Source organism: Oryzias latipes, chromosome 6, assembly GCF_002234675.1.
Source record: "Oryzias latipes chromosome 6, ASM223467v1".
NCBI classification, from domain to species: domain Eukaryota; kingdom Metazoa; phylum Chordata; class Actinopteri; order Beloniformes; family Adrianichthyidae; genus Oryzias; species Oryzias latipes.
In genome coordinates, this window is record NC_019864.2 from 22,941,359 (window position 1) to 22,960,446 (window position 19,088).

The following is a 19,088-nucleotide window of genomic DNA, read 5'->3' on the forward strand; positions in this document are numbered from 1 at the left end:
TATTCTCAATGATGGGTTTCCAAAATTGATTGCAAACTGCTCCTGCTCCTATCCTTGTTTGTGGACTTTCCTCTGGCTCGTCTCATGCCCCCAGCCGTCCCCATACTCATCTGGATGAAGCCCATCTGCTGGACTATCCAAACATGTAGTTGTAGGGTTAGATAAGCTAATTCTTCTCTAAGAGTGCTGGGAGAGGATCCTCCTTTATGTGGGCAGCCCTGAGGTTTCTTCTTTTTTCCCCATAATCCATTTTTTAAAATAATTTTTTCTTACCGCGAAGGAGGGTTCAAGGTCAATGTCCTAGCGTTTGCTTGGACATTGTTTCTGCAGAGCAGCTGTAGTTAATTAAAAATTTGCCTTTGAGTTGTGGGCAGGACTGTTGGTGCAGAGTAAGCCTACCCATACTTCCCATCATCCATTTGTTTATACTATCTCTTGCTAGTTTACAGCCCCTCACACCCTCAACCTAGCATTATCGGTGCAACAAATATGGCAACCAATATTGAAGCTATCCAGTTGTGAGTCAGATGCCAGCTCAGATGAGGAAAACAAAGACGTACATGGATCTATTTTTGTTAAAGTGGATGCAGCAGAATGGAGCGGAACAGGGAGCTTGTGGCCTGGCATTGTAGATTCAACATCACACCTACAAGCTTTTTCCAATGGCATTTTCTTTCATCTGCTCTTGATTCACAACAATTTGAATTAAAAATACTCATAAATGTCATTTTAAGCTTAATTTTTTCTACACACAAACACACACACCCACACACACACACACAAACACACATATATATATATATATATATATATATATATATATGTGTGTGTGTGTGATTTTCATCATGAGAAAAATACCATAAGGATGTGTTAAAAAGACCTCGGAGTGGGTCTTTGAATCTAATAAAGCTTATTGGAATTAAGAGATCTTTGTTTTCTATGATTTCTGTTTTTTTTCCACACAGCAATATAAGGCTAACAATTAACTCACTAGCACAGTGTTTTTCATCCGGTGTGCGCGGCACAGTAGTGTGCCGTGGGAGGTGGCCCTCATTCACTGATCTAAAAACATCTATCATCTCCAGGATATCAGCTCTTTGTTATTCCAAACAGGCCCTGATGAAACACTGATTAGTTAGGAATATAAAAGATCGTAAAATCCTTTTTACTTTGTGTTTATTTGATTCTATTAAAGACATTTTGATAAGAATGACGGTACCGCGATTTAGCCGTAGCTTCAGATGTTTTCGGAAAAGTCACGCCCCTTTAACTGTCTCCACCAATTATTCTTGGAAGCTTAATCCCACGTCATCAGTCTGACCAATCAGAAGTGGTTAAAGTATTCACTTCCTTGTTCTGATTCTGCTCATGAAGTCGCTCAGTTCCAACAAAAATTCCAGCTAAAGCTCGTCTATAGCAGTGTAGCTTTCCGCGGGATGCGGTATCAGACCGTGGAACAAATGAACAAAACAATAAAGCTCAGAGAAGCGAGTCTGTCTGCGTTCGGCGGCTGTTTGCACTACATCTCCCATGATGCATTGGGTCCTTTTTTTTTTTAATTTTTGGATGCTGGTGTGCCGCGGGATTTTTGTCAAGGTTAAAGTGTGCCGTGGCTCAAAAAAGGTTGAAAAACACTGCTCTAAGACACATCTCAGGATGCTTACAGCCGTCAGAAACATGCTGCAACACATAAACGTTCATTCAACACACCACTGCAGAATGAAGCATGCTCAAGCATTAAAACAAAAGTGACCTGATCAAAGACTAAACTCTAAAGAGAAAATGACGTCACAAAAATACTCCAGACGGGACAAAAACAGCTGGAACAAAATTCTGAATTCTTTTTTTCCTGCCTGTTAATCTAACCTCAATATTACAGTTTTTTCTCAGTCGCTTTAGTACTATTCTCTACGACGGAGTTTTAGGGCCACGGTGAGGAAAAAAAATTCTGGCCAACGTGACAAGATTAAAGTCGTCATGTCGACTTTAATCTCGTCATGACGAGAAAAAACTCGGCACAAAAAAAAACGGCGAGAAAAAAGTCGACACAAAGTTTCGAGAAAAAACTTGTCGTGTCGAGATAAAGGTCGAAATAAAGTTTCGAGATTAGAGTCGCAATGTTGCGCGAGAGCAGTGAAGCTGAGTCTTTCAGGAGTATTCAGTGTTATGGCTAATGTTAGTGAGCTAGTGGCTTATTAAGAGTTTACAACAGAGTTTTATGGCCGGCAAAAATAAGTAATTTTATTAGGAGATAAAAACTTGTAAATGTACGGGAAAAAATTCATAGATTAACAAGGAGAAAACACCGAAGTTGTGTGTTTATGGGAGCCTAGCTTGAAGATGAAATATGTGGAGCCTTTTGTGAAGCTTTATTTCCGGATTATAGGTTTAAAACAGAGATTCTGAACCTTTTGGCGACTCAAAATCAGATTATTGTCAGTGGAGCCGCCTTTCCGGGGTTCGGTGTCAGTAAAGCAGAGTTTCATATGTAAAATAAGGAGCTCAGAGAAACGTTTGGGTGTAGAAGATCGCTGCAGCTTTTATTCTCCTTTTCATTCACATAACCTGAAGTTCATCTGTCACATTACGTCATGAACCTGTCATCCGATCACCAATGCGGAAGTAAACAGTGTTACATACGCCCACTGCTGCAGATGAAGCGTCTCGTCTGATCATTAAAAAACAAAGATGAATGAAAATAGTCTGTTATATTAGCATTACAACGTTGAAATAGGCAAAAAGTGCTGCTCCTCAGACGGAAGCATCACACAAACGTAGAGATCTTGTCTTTGGTGGAGGAAGAAAGGATTCAAGCAAACAGCTGCAGGGACAACCGATGGCTCCATCGGGCTGCAGTGATCCTGCAAACCAACCATCAATAAATAAAACTTTAATGAATCGTAAATCAATCAAATGAGCCTCCAGACATTTGGAACATTATCAATAAACATTCAGCTCACCTGTTCAACTACGTTTAGTCGGTCTGCTCTGCTGCTGCACGGTGTTCACCTGCTGCTCTGCATGATGCTCACTTCCACAATAATCTCGTAAATTTACGAGTTTTTTTCTCTCGCGCGCAACATTGCTACTTTAATCTCAAAACTTTATTTCGACTTTTATCTCGACAAGACGAGTTTTTTCTCGAGACTTTGTGTCGAGTTTTTTCTCGTCATGACGAGATTAAAGTCGACATGACGACTTTAATCTCGTCACGTTGGCCAGAATTTTTTTTCCTCACCGTGGCCCTAAAACTCCGTCGTACCGTCGTAATTCTCAGATCAGAATGAAATTCCCAAATCTATTTGTTCAATCTTCACATCATGATGTCACTTGTGCACATCATATAAGCCGTTTCTCACTTCTTTGAACAAGTTGCAATTGCTTTGGTACATCCATGCAAATGATTATGTAAAATTCTCTGCTCTTTGCTACATTATCAATTGTTTATGTCATGTTGATCAAAATGTATTATATAGTTCACTGTGCAATAGTCGGTGGTTGACCAAGTTGTCATAATGTGACAAACATATTTTGCTGCATTACCAGAGAGGATATTCGCTGTGATGTGGATGAAAATTTGTGGCCTAACATACAGGAACAACAAGAGGTGTAGGAAGACCACACCAATTCCTACTGCACTGCCTTAACTGTTGTACAGAATATTGTCCTATCTTTTTTTTTCCCTTTGTGTTATTGTTTGCAGTGGGTATTTCTATGTTTGTATGACGTGGTCTGTCAACAAATTACAATATGAACAATAAAAGTGTAAATGTGAATCTTGTCCAGTCTCTTGCAATCAAACAAAAAAGGTGTAACTTACATTTTACAATAATTGTCATCAAAACTTTAGCCATAGTTTACATCAGAACCTCCCTCTAAAGTACACAGTTATATTGACAACATGACTAAGTAATTTGACTGTCTTGTTCATAGACAATGACACAAGGACTTGACATTCTGATGGCACTGACATGTTCAATGACATAAAGACTTAGTTTTGAGAGATGAACTAAAGATTTTGAGCAAGTTACAGGCTTTTGCAAGACATCCATAGTGTTTTGCTGTTTGTACAAATTGTTTTGAGAAATGCACACACATATTTGCAAACTTCAATTCTGATCTGAGAATTGTACTAAAGCAACTGAGAAAAACTGTAAACTGTTTTTGAATAAATGGAAATGAAAATGATGCCAAATGTCATGACTTGCAAAAATTGTCTTCACCTTTACTGACTGATCACAGCCATTCCGGTTGACTTGTACATAACGGCATTGGAGACATTTTTGGTTTAACCTTTTGACAGAGGCAAACAGTTACATCTGTATGATTTAAACAGCAAAGTATAAAAGGTCTGACTGTCAGTAAAAATTTTAAATTGTCTGTATGTGTGTGTTTTCTGTGTGCATAACTTTATAATTTCTTATCTTTGATAGTGACAGATGCAGATGCCAGACAGTTTTTGGAATGGATTGGAACCTTGTAGAAACTAGTCAGATGACAAACTGTTCAACAGAAAAGTAATTGATGCCTAAAATAGGCAGATAATTCACCAAATGTAAATTCTGAAATTAATCCTGTACATGTGTGTCTTATTTCTGTAATTCCCAAAAGGGCTTCATACTCTCCGTTTTATCTTTTTTAATATTTCTAAAGTACTGAGAATGCAACAACTCATCCCAGAAAGAGTGAAAAGACAATGAGCACACCCAAGAACGACAATCCAACTATGCAAAGAACTATTATTAAAATCTCCCAGAAAGAAAGATGAGTAGGTTTTGATTGATCCCTATGACAACCAAATCCCATGAGTGCAAACATCTCTAAATGTTCAGATTATTAAAAAAAATCCCAACAAAGCAAGACTATCAAAATAAAGACTCTCAAAAAACGTTTTAACTGACATCCTTAAGAGAATTCTTAAATATACATAAATAATTACATATTTAATAAAATAAGCAATGGATGGATGGATGGAGAGAGAGAGAGAGACATAGATAGATAGATAGATAGATAGATAGATAGATAGATAGATAGATAGATAGATAGATAGATAGATAGATAGATAGATAGATAGATAGATAGATAGATAGATAGATAGATAGATAGATAGATAGATAGATAGATAGATAGATAGATAGATACTTTCCTCCTAATTAAACAGTGCATCTTGTGTTGAGCCAAAATCCCTTTAACAAACCCTTCTCTGTGTTCTTTTGCCATTGAGGCGAGCCGCTCTTGGAACACGCCACCCTTACTGGAATAATGGGCCACTTTAAAGGCCTCCAAGTTGGTTCACAAAATCTAGAGCTGGGAAATTGCTAGCATTGGGTTCATAGGGAGGAGGGGAAACTTAATTGTTTCTTCTTTTGTGTGTGTGTGTGTGTGTGTTGTTGTTGTTTTTTTTTTTTTTGCAAACCCACGCCCCCAACCCTGCACTCTTTCTCCTCTTTTACTTCTGAAAAGGCCACTGACAAATGGCCAATGAACAGGACTGTTGTGAGTTCCGCTGGACAAGTGGGTGAGGTAAACAAATCAGCACTGCAGGGTCTATCAAGCAGAGATCATCGGGATGAGATAGACCCAGCCGTGGGGAGCTGCACTTGTGCAGAGGAAGGATTGGTGTGGAATCAGAAGGGGGAAATAACCATTGCCGGTTCTAAGAGGCAAAAACGGGTCGATGGTCCTGAGGGAATCGAGAGAGAGATGTAGAAGGGGGGTTCTGGAAGAAGTGGGAGGTGAACATGGGTACTGAGGTTACTCTCCTAAGTGTGGGCATTGTATCTGGCGCTGGAGTTCTCATGCATGTCCTGCTCTGGCTTCCTAAAATGTCTGAAAGTGATGGAGCTCTGTGTGATTAAGCATCCAATTGACAACTCTGCTCCGCGCTCCCACAGTTCAGGCTATTTACATACTCAAGAGGTGCATTAATGCCAGCCGATTCCCCAACTCTGAACAAAGGCACACACAAACCTGCCTCCAAGCCCCATTACGCACTTAATTGAGGATTTGTGGAAGAGTAAAAGGGGACAAAGAAAGAGGAAAGTGGGTGACAATGAAAGGGGGTGTGTAAAGTTGGCAGCCATGGCAGTTCTATTTAATTATGATATCATCTTTATGTGATTTCCTCTTCATAGTTTATCAATCAATTTCTAGCTTGATTGGCCAAATGGTTGACATTCTTGTGACAGTTTATCATGTTTTTTACTCATTTTGCCACCTATGAGTCAGCATAAAACCGAAAGTATTTCTCAAGGCAAAGCAACTCTGGGAAAATTACATGAAAATGTTCAACCCTCTTTGCAAGTCAGTAAAGCCATTTGTAAGACTGTGAGTAAAGGCCTGTTCACACCGGGACGAATTTCGCCCGCGATTTTCGCAGACGTTTAACGCCTCGTGACTAAACAAAGGGCACGAATTTGAGTGTGCACACCGACGCGAAAAAACGCCACGCGTCGAAGCGTCACTTTTTAAAAAACGCCTCGGGTTCGTCTTTTTGGTTTTACGCGTCGCGTCGAAATCTTTTCGACCAATGAGAACGGCGCTTTTGCACACGTGTCTGGAGCCTCTGAAGTTACAGTAAAACACAACTTGGGGGCGCTCAAACACAAAACTGCCTTGCTGAGCACACATACCAGCGAAGAAGATAGATGCCGAGTTGCATCTACACAGCCGCGAAGAAATAATGACGGACATTCTAAAATATCCGCGAACCAAGCACCAGTTGGAGCTACTGGTGCTTGAAATATTCATGCTTTCTTTGTATGATTCTGACAAGCGCGTAACTATTTGCTCTCTTCTTCTGAGTGAAAAGCGACTGTAAGAAGCGTAAAGTTGCGCAGCGCCACCTTATGTACAGGAGTATTTCTGTTTTACATTAAGCGCCATCTAATGTCAGGGAATGAAATTGCATGTTCGCTCGGTTCATCGTCAGCGAAAATCGCCTGGGTGTGAACACAAAAAACGTGGCGAAAAACGCTGGCAAATAACGCCTGGCGAATATTCGTCCCGTTGTGTACGGGCCTTAAGGGTATAGAACCTCTTGAGTAATTGGCCTGCTTGATTTTAAAGTTAAAGTTAAAGTCCCACATCTAAGTTTGTGAAATTTGTTCTCTACATTTGACCAATCCCCTGGGGGAGCGGTGAGCTGTAGACAAAGCCGCACTCGGGAACCATTTGGTGGCTTAATCCAACCCTTTAATGCTGAGTGTCAAGCAGGGAGGCATTGGGTCCCATTTTTAAAGTCTTTGGAATGACTCGGCCTGGGTTTGAACCCACGACCTTCCAGTTACAGGGTGGACACTCTAACCACAACTGAGCTTTCTTACCTGGATCAGTTGTGCTTTGTCACTAAAAAGCTGCAAGATTGGGAGGGCTGACAAGGAAGCAAGACTACATACAGCCCTTGAGAACTGGAGTTTGACACCTGTGCTGTAAAGCGTTTTACTGTCTGCACAAAATTTTAGGCATTATTTTCTAAAAAAAAGCATCAAAATCGGACATAACTTTTAAAAAAACAGTTTCGTTTGAAAGTTTCCTTTAAACGGAATCTTCAGACAGTTGTTCGGATGAAGTCTTGTGTTTGTTTCCAGCAGACCTCGTGATGCGCTTTGATTATGATTCTTTTGTTGTCGCACAAAGGGCTGATTATTCACAGTGGCATGGTCTTTGGTACCAGGGGTGAAAACAAAAATGAACCCTCTTCACCCCCATCACTGCCCCCCATTCGATTTACCAATCACTCCGAGAGCTTTTTCGTGACTCCCTCTTCTGACCTCAATTGCAAAGTAGCAGGTGCCAGAAGCATGTGGGTGGTTTGGGGATTTCAGGGAGGACAGTGACTGGAAGTGGGATGAGGCTTGTCGCTGTGTAGCAGTAAAGACCAAGTGACCCCCATCAGCAGCCCTAACAACTCCTCCCCATGAATAACGTAACTTTATCTATTGAATGAGACTGAAAAGTTCTACTACAATAAGGGGATGTGTGGTGTGTTCAAAAACGCGCTTAAAGCGGGTTTTGGAATGCGCGTTTTGGAACGTCCTTTTAGCATGTGATATTCACACAGTTGTTATCCAATACGCATGAAACTCACAGTTGGAACAGGCTTTGTGCAAAATTTGAAAATCTTGTTCTAGGCTTTTTATTTCACACCTCTGTTCTGATTTATGAAAGACTTGGTGTCATAATTCCATCCGGGCGCAAACCACAATTATGAATCTTTCCTTCATGGTCGATTGTCAAAAAGTTGAGACTTCCGTGTATTGACAAGGACGCTACCCATACATCACTACCAAAGCAGAGTCCCTGATTGGTCAAAGTTCAACTGCTTTAACCCTTGTGCTATCCTAGGCACTTTAACATTGGGAGTTGGGTCATCTAGACCCACTAGACAGTGCGCTGAACCTTTTTTCTTCAATGATTTGTGATCTTCACTGGTGTCCATTGATTACATGAAATCTTTCCACCTTTATTCACCTTTGTCATGGTAGGGAGAACACGTCAATGTAAGGGTGGGGTCATAGGATAGCACAAGGGTTAACTTTCAACTCGTGTTCATTTACATAGACTATGAAATTGCACATCAACATGCGAACACGAGAGTTTTGAATGTGGATGACAGAAACACGCATATGGGCGTGTTTACATAGCCTTTTTATCGGAGGCGATTGCTCGAGCGCGCATTTCCAAGCCCGGTGTAAACATAGCATTACAGATCAAGCTTTAAAAGCTTTTGGCAACCTATAGTGAGTGGAGTTCCAGGATGTTCCCTTTTAGCTTGTTGCAAAGGTGAGCTACACTTTCCCAACTGTCCCACATGGGTTTCCTATTTCATGTTGAGTTGGCCAAAATAATTTAAAATCACTAAAAACTTTAATTCATATGTAATATCACAAAAAAGTAAGTGCATGCATATGCTCATGGCCATATGTACCTGCTTTTTACAGAGATTCCATGAGGCTAAATCCGTTTTTCATGACTCCAGACCTGCATCTGTCTATTTTTTTCACTTTTAAAAGTCCAAATGAATCAATAAAAAAACCTGTGTCTTTGAGTACAGTTTTTATAATAAAATGGAACTTTTGTGGTTTATCCCCATCACATGCTACAGCTGTTGCCTCATACTTGAGGAGAGGAAGCTCATCAAGCTCAGACTTCTATCATTTTTGCCGCCCAGCAGCAGTCTAGCGTCTGAATGCCTACTATTCTGTTCCTGTGCAGTCATACAGAAGTGAAGGGAGCCAGGCTCTTTGTTTGGTCTGTCCATGGGAAAGGATTCACTCTGTTCAGCCCCCTCACAAACGAAACACTGATTCTAAAGGCAGGCCTCCAAGAGCATGAATCCCTTCGTCCCTGGAATGAGAAGATTCACAACCAGAATACAGTGATGAGGAGACAACAAAGCTTGGACGAATGACTGCAGGAGGCAAGAAAAAATGAAACTGGGTGATATTGCGTCAATTAGGAAAGAATGAATTTAAAAGGGGTAAAAAGAGGGATTTTTAAGTGAGTGCATTAAAGTACGAGTTTATAAAGATAAACAAGCATGAGGGTGGTGAGGAGTGAAAAGAGGGGCTGGATGGTACTTTGGCAGCTTCAGTGTGTTCCCAGGAGGATTACTCAAACCCTGGAGCACCAGACTGCCAGTAAGACCACAGAGAAGCTCCATGAATGAACACAACCACACACATGGACAGCCCTGTAGTTATCCCCTGTTACACTCACCTGCATCCTCACTTTCTTTTTTCCTTAAAGTCTCCTTCTCCTCTCATTTCCTTAATTTCTCCATATACCTGTCTCATCCATGCTGCCTCCTCCATCTTTTACTCTCACATTCCTCCATCCTTGCATCCTTTGCAACCTTTCAGTGAGAGCGGAGGTTCAACTCAGGCAGCCACAGACAGGTAGCATATGCTCATCTTTGGCTACGTGTGCAGCCTTTTCCTCATGCATGGGCAGGCCCTTAAATTCAAATCACGATGCTTCATGGAGGACAAACTGGACTCAATCGCCTGGCATTTGACTTACATTCAACTAAATAAAGAGCTCTGCTTTCTGTCTTCACACACACACCTGTTTCACTTTCGCACTCTTTTATCTTCATTGCTTCTTTAGCTCATGCCTCTCACAGTGTCAAGTCTCAAATTGAGTGAGAAAATGTAAATGTCTTCACAGGTTTGTTTTCATTTTTTTTTTTAATAAGCATGTTAAAAAGCAACCCAGAGCAGTAAATAAAAAAAGGAGTGAACATAATCAGCCTTCAATTAAATCACTGAAACATTCTGCTCTACACTTTTAGTTGAGTTTATTATAAGCGAATTGGCACAAGTGCATTTTTTGCCAATAATCCTATTGTCAATACCAGTAAATTCCTTGTCTGGTCAGTTTTCCTGTGTTAAATCGAAAGTATTTTTTTTTGTGAGTATGAGTGTGTGTGTGAGCATGAAACTGTTCATTTTCCCGCCACCAATTAATTAACTTTTAACCTCTTGTAACAACAAACCTGTAAACCTGTGAACACCATATGCTGAAAGCAAACTATTTTATGTTACCTAATTGAGATCTTTAATCATCTGATGTCAACTTGATTTTTTTTTTTTTATTAGACAATATTGAATATTGAAATAATCTGTGATAGTTCATAAAATAAACAGTTAGTTAATGAACATGTAGAAAATTTGAATCTGTTGTGAACATTTTGGAAAAACGTGAAATGGTACACAATGTACTAATTCGGATTCACATACACACGAGTAATCCTAATCCTTATTGGTTGCTCACAGCGTTTAGTAGAACTGAAGCTCATAAGCATAATTCTGTTTGGTTCCATGTTAAAAAAAACATGGATTCAGAGCATGCATGTTCATGTTAAATGACTCATTTGGCCTTTCAGCATGCCAGAGCTCGCTTTGGCTGTCTGTTGTGTTCACTCATGTTAACTCAAAGATGTCACAGTACAGTGAAGCCTCTGGGATAAATGACAAAACAGAATTAGCTGCATGGACACTTTCTGTATGGATTTGCCTTCTGCAGGCCAAGGATTCCTCAGACCAGTGACACATGACATATGTGCAGTCAGGTTCTCCCACTGGACCACCAGTGGAAGATGCCCAATGAAATCAGGCTAATACAAGCACCTCCTCTTAAACAGGTTCGGAAAGACATTCAGAAACGCTCCTGGAACACTCTGTCAAGACAAGCTAAGAGTGATGCAGAAGGCTATCCACTGAGGATGCCAAGAGACTTGGTTTCCATGGTGACATTGATGGTGCTATAGGAAAAGTGTGTTTCTGTGGCCGTATGTGTGTTTGTGCGTGCCTCCAGCGCCTTAATATGGAAGAGAGAAGGGGCTGCACCGATTGGCTTAAAAGGTGGGTGGAATTACAAATGTAGAGGAAAATAAAGCTGGGTTATTGTCCCTGTTCGAAACACTGAAGGTTGTATGAAATATCTTCTGCAGCAACAAAATGAGGGAATTCCACTGGTTGCGCAGAGAAAACACATTTTAGACATTCATTATGGACCTGCAAATTTTACTAAATCAGTGGGGTAAAATAAAATCTACCTTTTTGCTTTTACTTTTTTGCATCAGCATGCCCAGTCTAAAGATATGCTATAACTTGTGGAGACTTTAATAAGAATTATTGAGCACAATGTTTTTGAAGTCAGTTTTTTGACCAAAAAATGCAGAAATGCACTTTGCAATTATAAAATACAGTCTAACTCTATTACATATATTTAAAAAAAAAACAATCTGAGAGAGGTGATTGTGGAGAACTCCTTAGAGGGCATCATGGTTTAATACAGCTTTAATAACACCAGTGACTAGTTCCTGCCATTTGGGAGGCTGTGATCTCTACAGACTCTTGAAATCTTCAACTGATCAAACAACAAAAAATACATTTGATTAGGGCTTTTTGTCATTTGTTTGGATTTTCAGAGACTAAATGAAGAGATTCAGATTCCTTTTGACTGCAGTGACAGTGAGGCAATACTATGCCTTGCAGGACTTGCCTTTGCAGGTTTCTACTTGTCAACCAGTCGCACAGGAATGAAACGGCGTGGTCAATTCCAGGAAGAATTCATTAAAATGTTATGTTTTCCTTCCACTTTATGATGAATAAATAAAAAGATGCATTTTTTCATACTGAAGATATCCACTTTGCCTAATGGTTTTGGAGTAATTACACAGAGCTACCAGTAATCACTATTAATAAAAGCATCTAAAAACGCACCCAAGACAGCATCTTACCTTAGAAAGCACGCGGTAGAAAAAGTTTTTGGTGGTGTCCCCCCCCCTTGCAGGCTCTATCTCCGCGTCACAGAGGATGAGGCTGAGCCACAGTGAGCTGCAGAGCGCGCGCCGCCGAGGGACAGGAGCGCTTCACGCCGCACAGACGGGCAAATTTCTGCCAGTAAAATCCGAGGAGCTCCGCAGCTCAGAAATCCAACTGAATGAGCTCTGCCTCACCTCACTCCTCGTGTTTTACTCTCTCCTCCTCTTCCTCCCGTTGACCCCCCTCTTTGTCTCCTCTGCATGGGAATGCCAGCTCCCGTTGGTTGAAGATGCAGCCTATACCGACACTTTTCCCCTCCCTTTTTTCCCCTTGCTTTCTCACACATGCTCACAGGGTTTGTGGTCAAAGTTCATGGCAATCGTTTGTAAAGATCTTCCATTGAAAATCACAAATGACATAATTGGGGAAAGATCCCAGACAGTAGTGGTTCACATGCAAGGTGGGAATCACACCTAAACTCTTTTCTGAAAAAACATTAAGGTGTAATGACCTCCAAATCAACAACTCATTAGTCCCATGTTTATACGACTAAAAAATATCACTGAAGTTATGCAATCCTATACTATTCTGAGAATGACCAAAAAGTGCAAAGCTATTAGGTTTATCATTTCAGAACAAGTTCAAGCAATGATTTACAAAAATATGGCGCCTTTTCCTGAATTTAAGCAGTATCTTGAGATTTCAGATCCAACTGCATCAAGCCTTAGTCACAACAGAGATACAGAATTTCTGAAAAAAAAGGAGCAAACCTGTACACAGCTGGCCTGCAAAAAATATTAAGGTCGTAGACCGTTTGGCGAACTTGTAAACCCAAAATATCTACGCACATTTTTCTCTGCAGACATGCTGCGATCAACAGGTCATAGCAAACACTTGGACAACCCATAAGTAAGGGAGAGGTGGGGCGTGTCGCTCAGATTTTACATTTTTCTAACCCCCCCAAAATCCTGTGGAAGGAACCTGTTAGTGTTGTTCACATGATAAGTAAGTGCTCTTTGCGTTTAGCCTGACTGCTCAAAATGAGGAAATTAGACAATTAGAGCGTGGTTTAGGACATCATCAAAATGGAACGGACAACTGTTGTGCGTGTGGCAAGTGTATCGTGAAGTGTTTGTAAGGATAGGATGTCAGGTCAGTTGAGCACACTTATGACGTACGGGTGATGCCGTCGCATGGTGCCCTAACTCTAATCATTACTGAACTGGCTCCTTACTTCACGCACGGGGTGTGCAGGTGATACCTAAATGCCTGTAGGATTCCCACACAAGCTTTGCTCTGATTGTTTGTAAATTTAAATATTTGGCTTTGTCCAAGGAGCGTGCACTTAGCACTTGAACAGCACTAACGGGCTACTTTTGCAGTGCGCAGACTTCTAGGGGGTTGAAAAGAGGAAAATTCCGTACAGCATGTCTGCATCTCCTACTTCACCCATACTTACCCTTACGTGTTGTTTAAGTGTTCACTATGACCTGTTGCCAGCAACATGCCCGCATAAATGTGCATGAACATTTTCGCTCTACGTTCTCACCGAGTTGTCTACGACTGATCATTCCTGTTGACCATCAGCATGCCCCATACAAATTTGCCTAATTTTTCACCCACAGCCTATATCCACTAAGGCCCTATACTAAAAACTAGAGTAGGGCACAAGGGCACCAAATGACAGCATCACCTATACGTCATAAGTGTGAGCAACTTAAAAAAGCCTTTTAAATACTTTACAATTCCACATTTACGTTCCATTCTCATAATGTCCCTTAAGGTGGCCGCACGAGCTTCAAGGGGAACTGCAAGACACACCTGACATCCCCTTACGACAGGGCTACTCCTCTCAATGACCCTTCGGGGGCCTGGACAACCCAAAAACCTGCAACACCATAGAGGCCAATCCTCTATTGGTGTATTTGACCAAGGCACTATGTGCTGACAGATGGAGCAGATCAGAAGCAACATTAAAGCTCATATATTTTGTCAAAGCCTAAAAGAAGACCCAGGAAACAGAGATACATCTTTAAAGGGTTTGTCATTGCGTGGAGGCATGTCTGTCCTCATTATCAAATACCTTTTAAAGCTCTCCTCACTGGAGAATTTTCTCATCCATCAACTTTGAATTGCTTTTCTATCCTGGTGTAGCTCAGCGAAGAAGGATGCTGGACAATTTCCCAGCTGTCTCCAGGTAAGAGGTAAACACTCCAGACGGGTTTAAGTCGTTATCACATAGATCAATGATACAAGGTGCCATGAACTCTTACAAAAACCAATCAGCTTGGTATGTGTGTTTACTCATGGGAGAAAAACACAACCACGTACACATAGAAGGAGCAGCTGTAAAATGTAGAACTCACTCATGTAGATTATTTTTTATAGATTCAGAAATAAATTACAAGAGTTTCTGCTAATTTCTGTTAATTGCTAAAGTCTTTATTCAAATTAGCAATCAGTAAGAAATCAAAAGAAAAAATCTGAAGTTAGGGAAACAGGACACTTAAATGTGTTGTCAGTGTGTGAAAACAAAATAGTTTAATTTTATTAGTTTTTTCATTTCAATTTGATTTGCAGTACCTGTTTCTAAACCTTGCTTCTCAAAGTGTCAAAGCAGATCTAAATGGTTTTGATTTACAAAAGGGAAAAGCAAAAGCTATACTTAATTTGAACCCTTTTAACAACCCCACCAAGGAAATAACTGAAGTATTGTTTTCCATTGCTTATTGCCTCGGTTGAGTATTGCACACCATGTTTTTGATTTTGTCTTCAAAATTTCCTCTTACATTTGGTGGGCAGGCAAATAAAGGGTTATCCTTTTTTGGCTAGATAGAGATATGAGAATTTGTACAGCAAAAGACAAAAAAGCTTACTGTACTGTACAAAAAACACTGGAATTGTTTTGGGGTAAAATATAATACATACAAAGGGCTGCATGGTGGTGCAGTGGTTGGAGCTCTTGTCTCACAGCAAGTGACTTGCAGAATTGCATACAATGAAGCTGATATGGAAATAGGCGATGATATCATATAGTTTGAATTTAAAATAGAAAATATTATTTGCCAACATAATTACATTTTTTTAATCAACCATTAAAAATTTTCGTGCTCACATTTGCACTCAGTGTGTATTTTCAGTATCAAAAACATCAGTGAAAGCCCACCTGTCCTTTCCAGTGATAGCCGTGTACTCTGTGTTTCTTCTGGAACCTTTTCATTTTGATTTATAGATGTCCTTTACCTGTCCTTTTTTTAAACTGGAATATGAATCTGTTATCTTTTCTGTTGCATGGGATAAATAGGTTTAATTTTACTGTACAATTCTAAACACATATAAACCAGGGTTGTCCCAGCTGTAAGACTTGACAGGGCAACTAAATGTCAGATCCACTTAGTTTCTGATTTAATTCTAGTTTATAGTCAAACTCACAAATATAAGCTATTGGTGGGTTTGGTTTAGGCTTATGCATTATTAAAATGTTCATATTTTAAAATAGTTTGCCAAAGAACACAACATATTGCATTGACTTCTAATGGAAAGACTGTATTTGTGCTTATCACTTTGATTTAGCAGACTACAATCAACATTCCTCCCAATATAAAATGGGAAACTGTGAAAGCACCAAGAAGTGCCCCAGTTCTGGCAGCCCCTGACTTTGAATGCCCTTTTAAATTTTAAGGTGGATGCTAGCGATTCTGGAGAAGAAGCTGTTTTGTTGCAAGAGGACAATATTGACCATCCTCTGTTATTTCTTAAAAAAAGTACAACACAATTCTGCTCAACAAAGCTGACATATGGGAGAAGAGCACCAGGCTGCACAGGAGACAAGTTGCAGCAAAGCTCCCTTCTCGTGGACTGGAGGTCCACACGGTGCTTTTAAAGGCTGCTTCTGTCAGCTCTGGTTCAGTGAGAAGCCACACCTTTTCAGCACCACACCTGTAAATGATCAGACAGACATACAAAGATCCACAAAAACCAGTGGTCCAACTCTGACACAGAATTAAAGTACACAAAACACAAAATAAAAAGAAAAATTAAACTAAATACAGCCACAGCTGTAACACTTACTTGGGGGCTTGTCCGGGATCTGAAAAGGATAACTGCTCCTCCAGTTCCCCTAGACACAAAAAGGGCATAATACTGGATTTATTCTTCAATATATAACACATACTGAACACGTACTGAACAGCACTTGGTGTTACGTGAAACCAATCTTTACTTGATTGATGAAAAAGGATCACAAAACGGTATTTATGACCCTGAAAGTTCTCGTTTATGGAAAGTGCAGAGCTATGAGTTGTGTCCAAAGCTTTATGCTATGGTAAAGGGATTGTAAATCCCATTTAAAGGAAGCATTAAGGATTCCTGGTTGACTGTGTATGAAATACCCCCTGTATTTGTGTTGACTTCACCTATAAGAAAGAAATGTGTTCAATGAAAAGGAGAGCCAATGGCTTAAGGGCTTGGACAATGCAGATTTTAAACTTAAGAGTCGGATACTTTCTCTTTTTATATTTCTTCATTTCCTTATTTTACAAGTTTGAAGTTGCGTTTGCGCTTATTATGCAATGCCTTGACGTGTTGCTTGAGGAAGTGAGAAGGTAAAGAACTAGGTCCTTTAACTCTATCTTTCCTTTCAAAATGCTTCAGGAGATATGGGTTCCAACTTGAACATTAGAATTACAGATAGAAGGGCGTTTTCTATTTTGCTTTACTGATATGCATGGTGACAACTCTGAGCACTCGTTTGGTCCGTATTTTTTACCAAATTATTCACACATCCACAATCACAGCAGTGCTGTGGCTGAACATCAGACACGACAAATGCGGGCAGCTGCAACTCTTTTTATCCTCTTTTTAACCTGACTGAGCATGACTGTCTTTAAGCTTCACCTCTTTTGTGTAGCCTCAAGTTACTCTGATAACAAATGTAATTTGATTCTAGATTTTAAAAAGTCATAGGCAAAATATTAGTGTAAGTTTAATTGCTAATGTTATGTAACATCTGTAACTGGAAGTAATAAAACAATGATTTATAGTCTTTTCCCTTCATCTGTCCTCTAAAGGCTCACATTAATCATCATGGAGTTTTCAGCCAAAACCGCTTTTACCAGCATAATTTAGTGTTACAAATTTTGAAAATGTATAAAGGGATGAGCTTAATGCAGTTGACATTAGTGATGAAGAGGCTCTATTTGTTAAAGAATCTTAGCCAACAGTAATGACAGAAACTGGCTGGTCATTGAAGAAAGATTGTTTAAAGAATTACATTTCAAAATCATTAAAAATAGTTTAAAGCTATGAAATTTTAAAGACCCACTCTAATCATCTTTAGATTTATTTCCTAGTGGTTGTTAATTATGATAATGCCGTTTTTGTTGTTTTTATCTTCTTTGTGAAAATAAAAATAAAAAACGTTGTTTTCTAGGACTTAGTTTCTACAGAGCAGCAGTAGTTTATCAGAAATTTGCCTCTGAGTTGTGGGTGAGGAGTCAGCCTTCCCCATTTCCCATCATCCCTTTCTGTACTCTCTCTTTCCCACTAGAAATAAATACTCAGAAATGCAATTTTGAGCTTCATTTTCTTTATGTACGGTATGTTCTCCATCTTTAGAAAAATACCACAAAAACGTAAAAAACACAATAAAAACATTTTCCATTGGAGTGAATCTTTAAAGAAAGAGCAATTGTAAGTTCTAGCCCTAATTTCAGTTTCTTTGCATCATTGTGCAGCAATCAGAGATCCAATCTGCCTTTTAAAAGCCCAATAAACCTGGAAAGAGTTAATAACACCCTGTCAAATGAAGAGATTGCTTGGGTGATTAATTCAAACAAGTATTTTTCCTAGCAAGCTGGGAGCTCTTGTCTGGGAACGGTACATTCCTATAAGCACGACCTAAGCCAGAGCATGCATTGGGCTTTGAACAAAACAGCCGAACAATCTCTTGAGAAACGTTTCCTTCCACTTCTTTCATTCACTTCTTCTCTATTTGGCCTTTTCTGTGCCGCTCGTCTCTGAGCCCCCCTCTCATCCCTTTTAGTTCACTCTGACATTCTAAGCAGGCTCTCAGCAGCTTCTGTGAGAGGGAAACAATCACAGCTCTGATACAACATATTGCTGTTCCAGACTGAGCAATCCAGCGACAGGGCCACATATGGAGGAAAACACAGCTGGATATTTACATTAGTGCAGTGAAATTGCTTTTTGTGCTGAACCATGCACTCTGCAGCGCCTTAAAACCGAATATGAATAGCATTATGTCATTTTGAAGGACTATATACTGCATGGCAGATAAAAGATAAATATTTCTCTTCTTTGAACACATTTAGTCTGTTGAAGTGCACTATACCTTTAAGCTGAAAAGAAACGGCTGGGGTAAATATGATGAATGACCGAGTGAGGTAAGTGGGCTACCAGAGAAAGGAAACAAGGACAGGTTCGTGCAATGGAAGACACATTTCTGAGGGTCAAAACATGCAAAGAAACCACAGATCATTTGAGGAAGACGTTTTGTATCTTTGGTATTATAGATAATGGATTAAAGTACATAAAAATGTGTCACATTTTTCTTTTAGGGAATTTCTGAAAATCAACAGGGAATGCCATGAACGGAAAATGTCACATGACATCAACAAACAGGCAACTATTGAGACATAAGAGATAAGAAAACATTTTTCGAAGTTATCCCTCATGACAGAGGTGGTTGACTTGTGGGCCACAAAGAGTTCCAAAATTTGACATGACTGGACCAGGAGCAAATGTGTGGAGTATTTTGGTATTCCACCTCATAAGAGAAGGAAATAGTGTGGACTC

The 19,088-nt window shown here is 39.9% G+C and overlaps 1 protein-coding gene across 1 annotated transcript in view; it reads right to left on the reverse strand.

Moving 5' to 3' along the window:
- slc1a2 (solute carrier family 1 member 2) overlaps nt 1–12,487 on the reverse strand; it is a 29,499-nt gene extending 17,012 nt beyond the window's left edge. The window contains exon 1 of the mRNA XM_011476305.3: nt 12,248–12,487. The gene's annotated coding sequence lies outside the window, so the exon portion shown is untranslated. The remainder of the gene's footprint in view (nt 1–12,247) is intronic.
- Nucleotides 12,488–19,088: the final 6,601 nt, after the last annotated feature.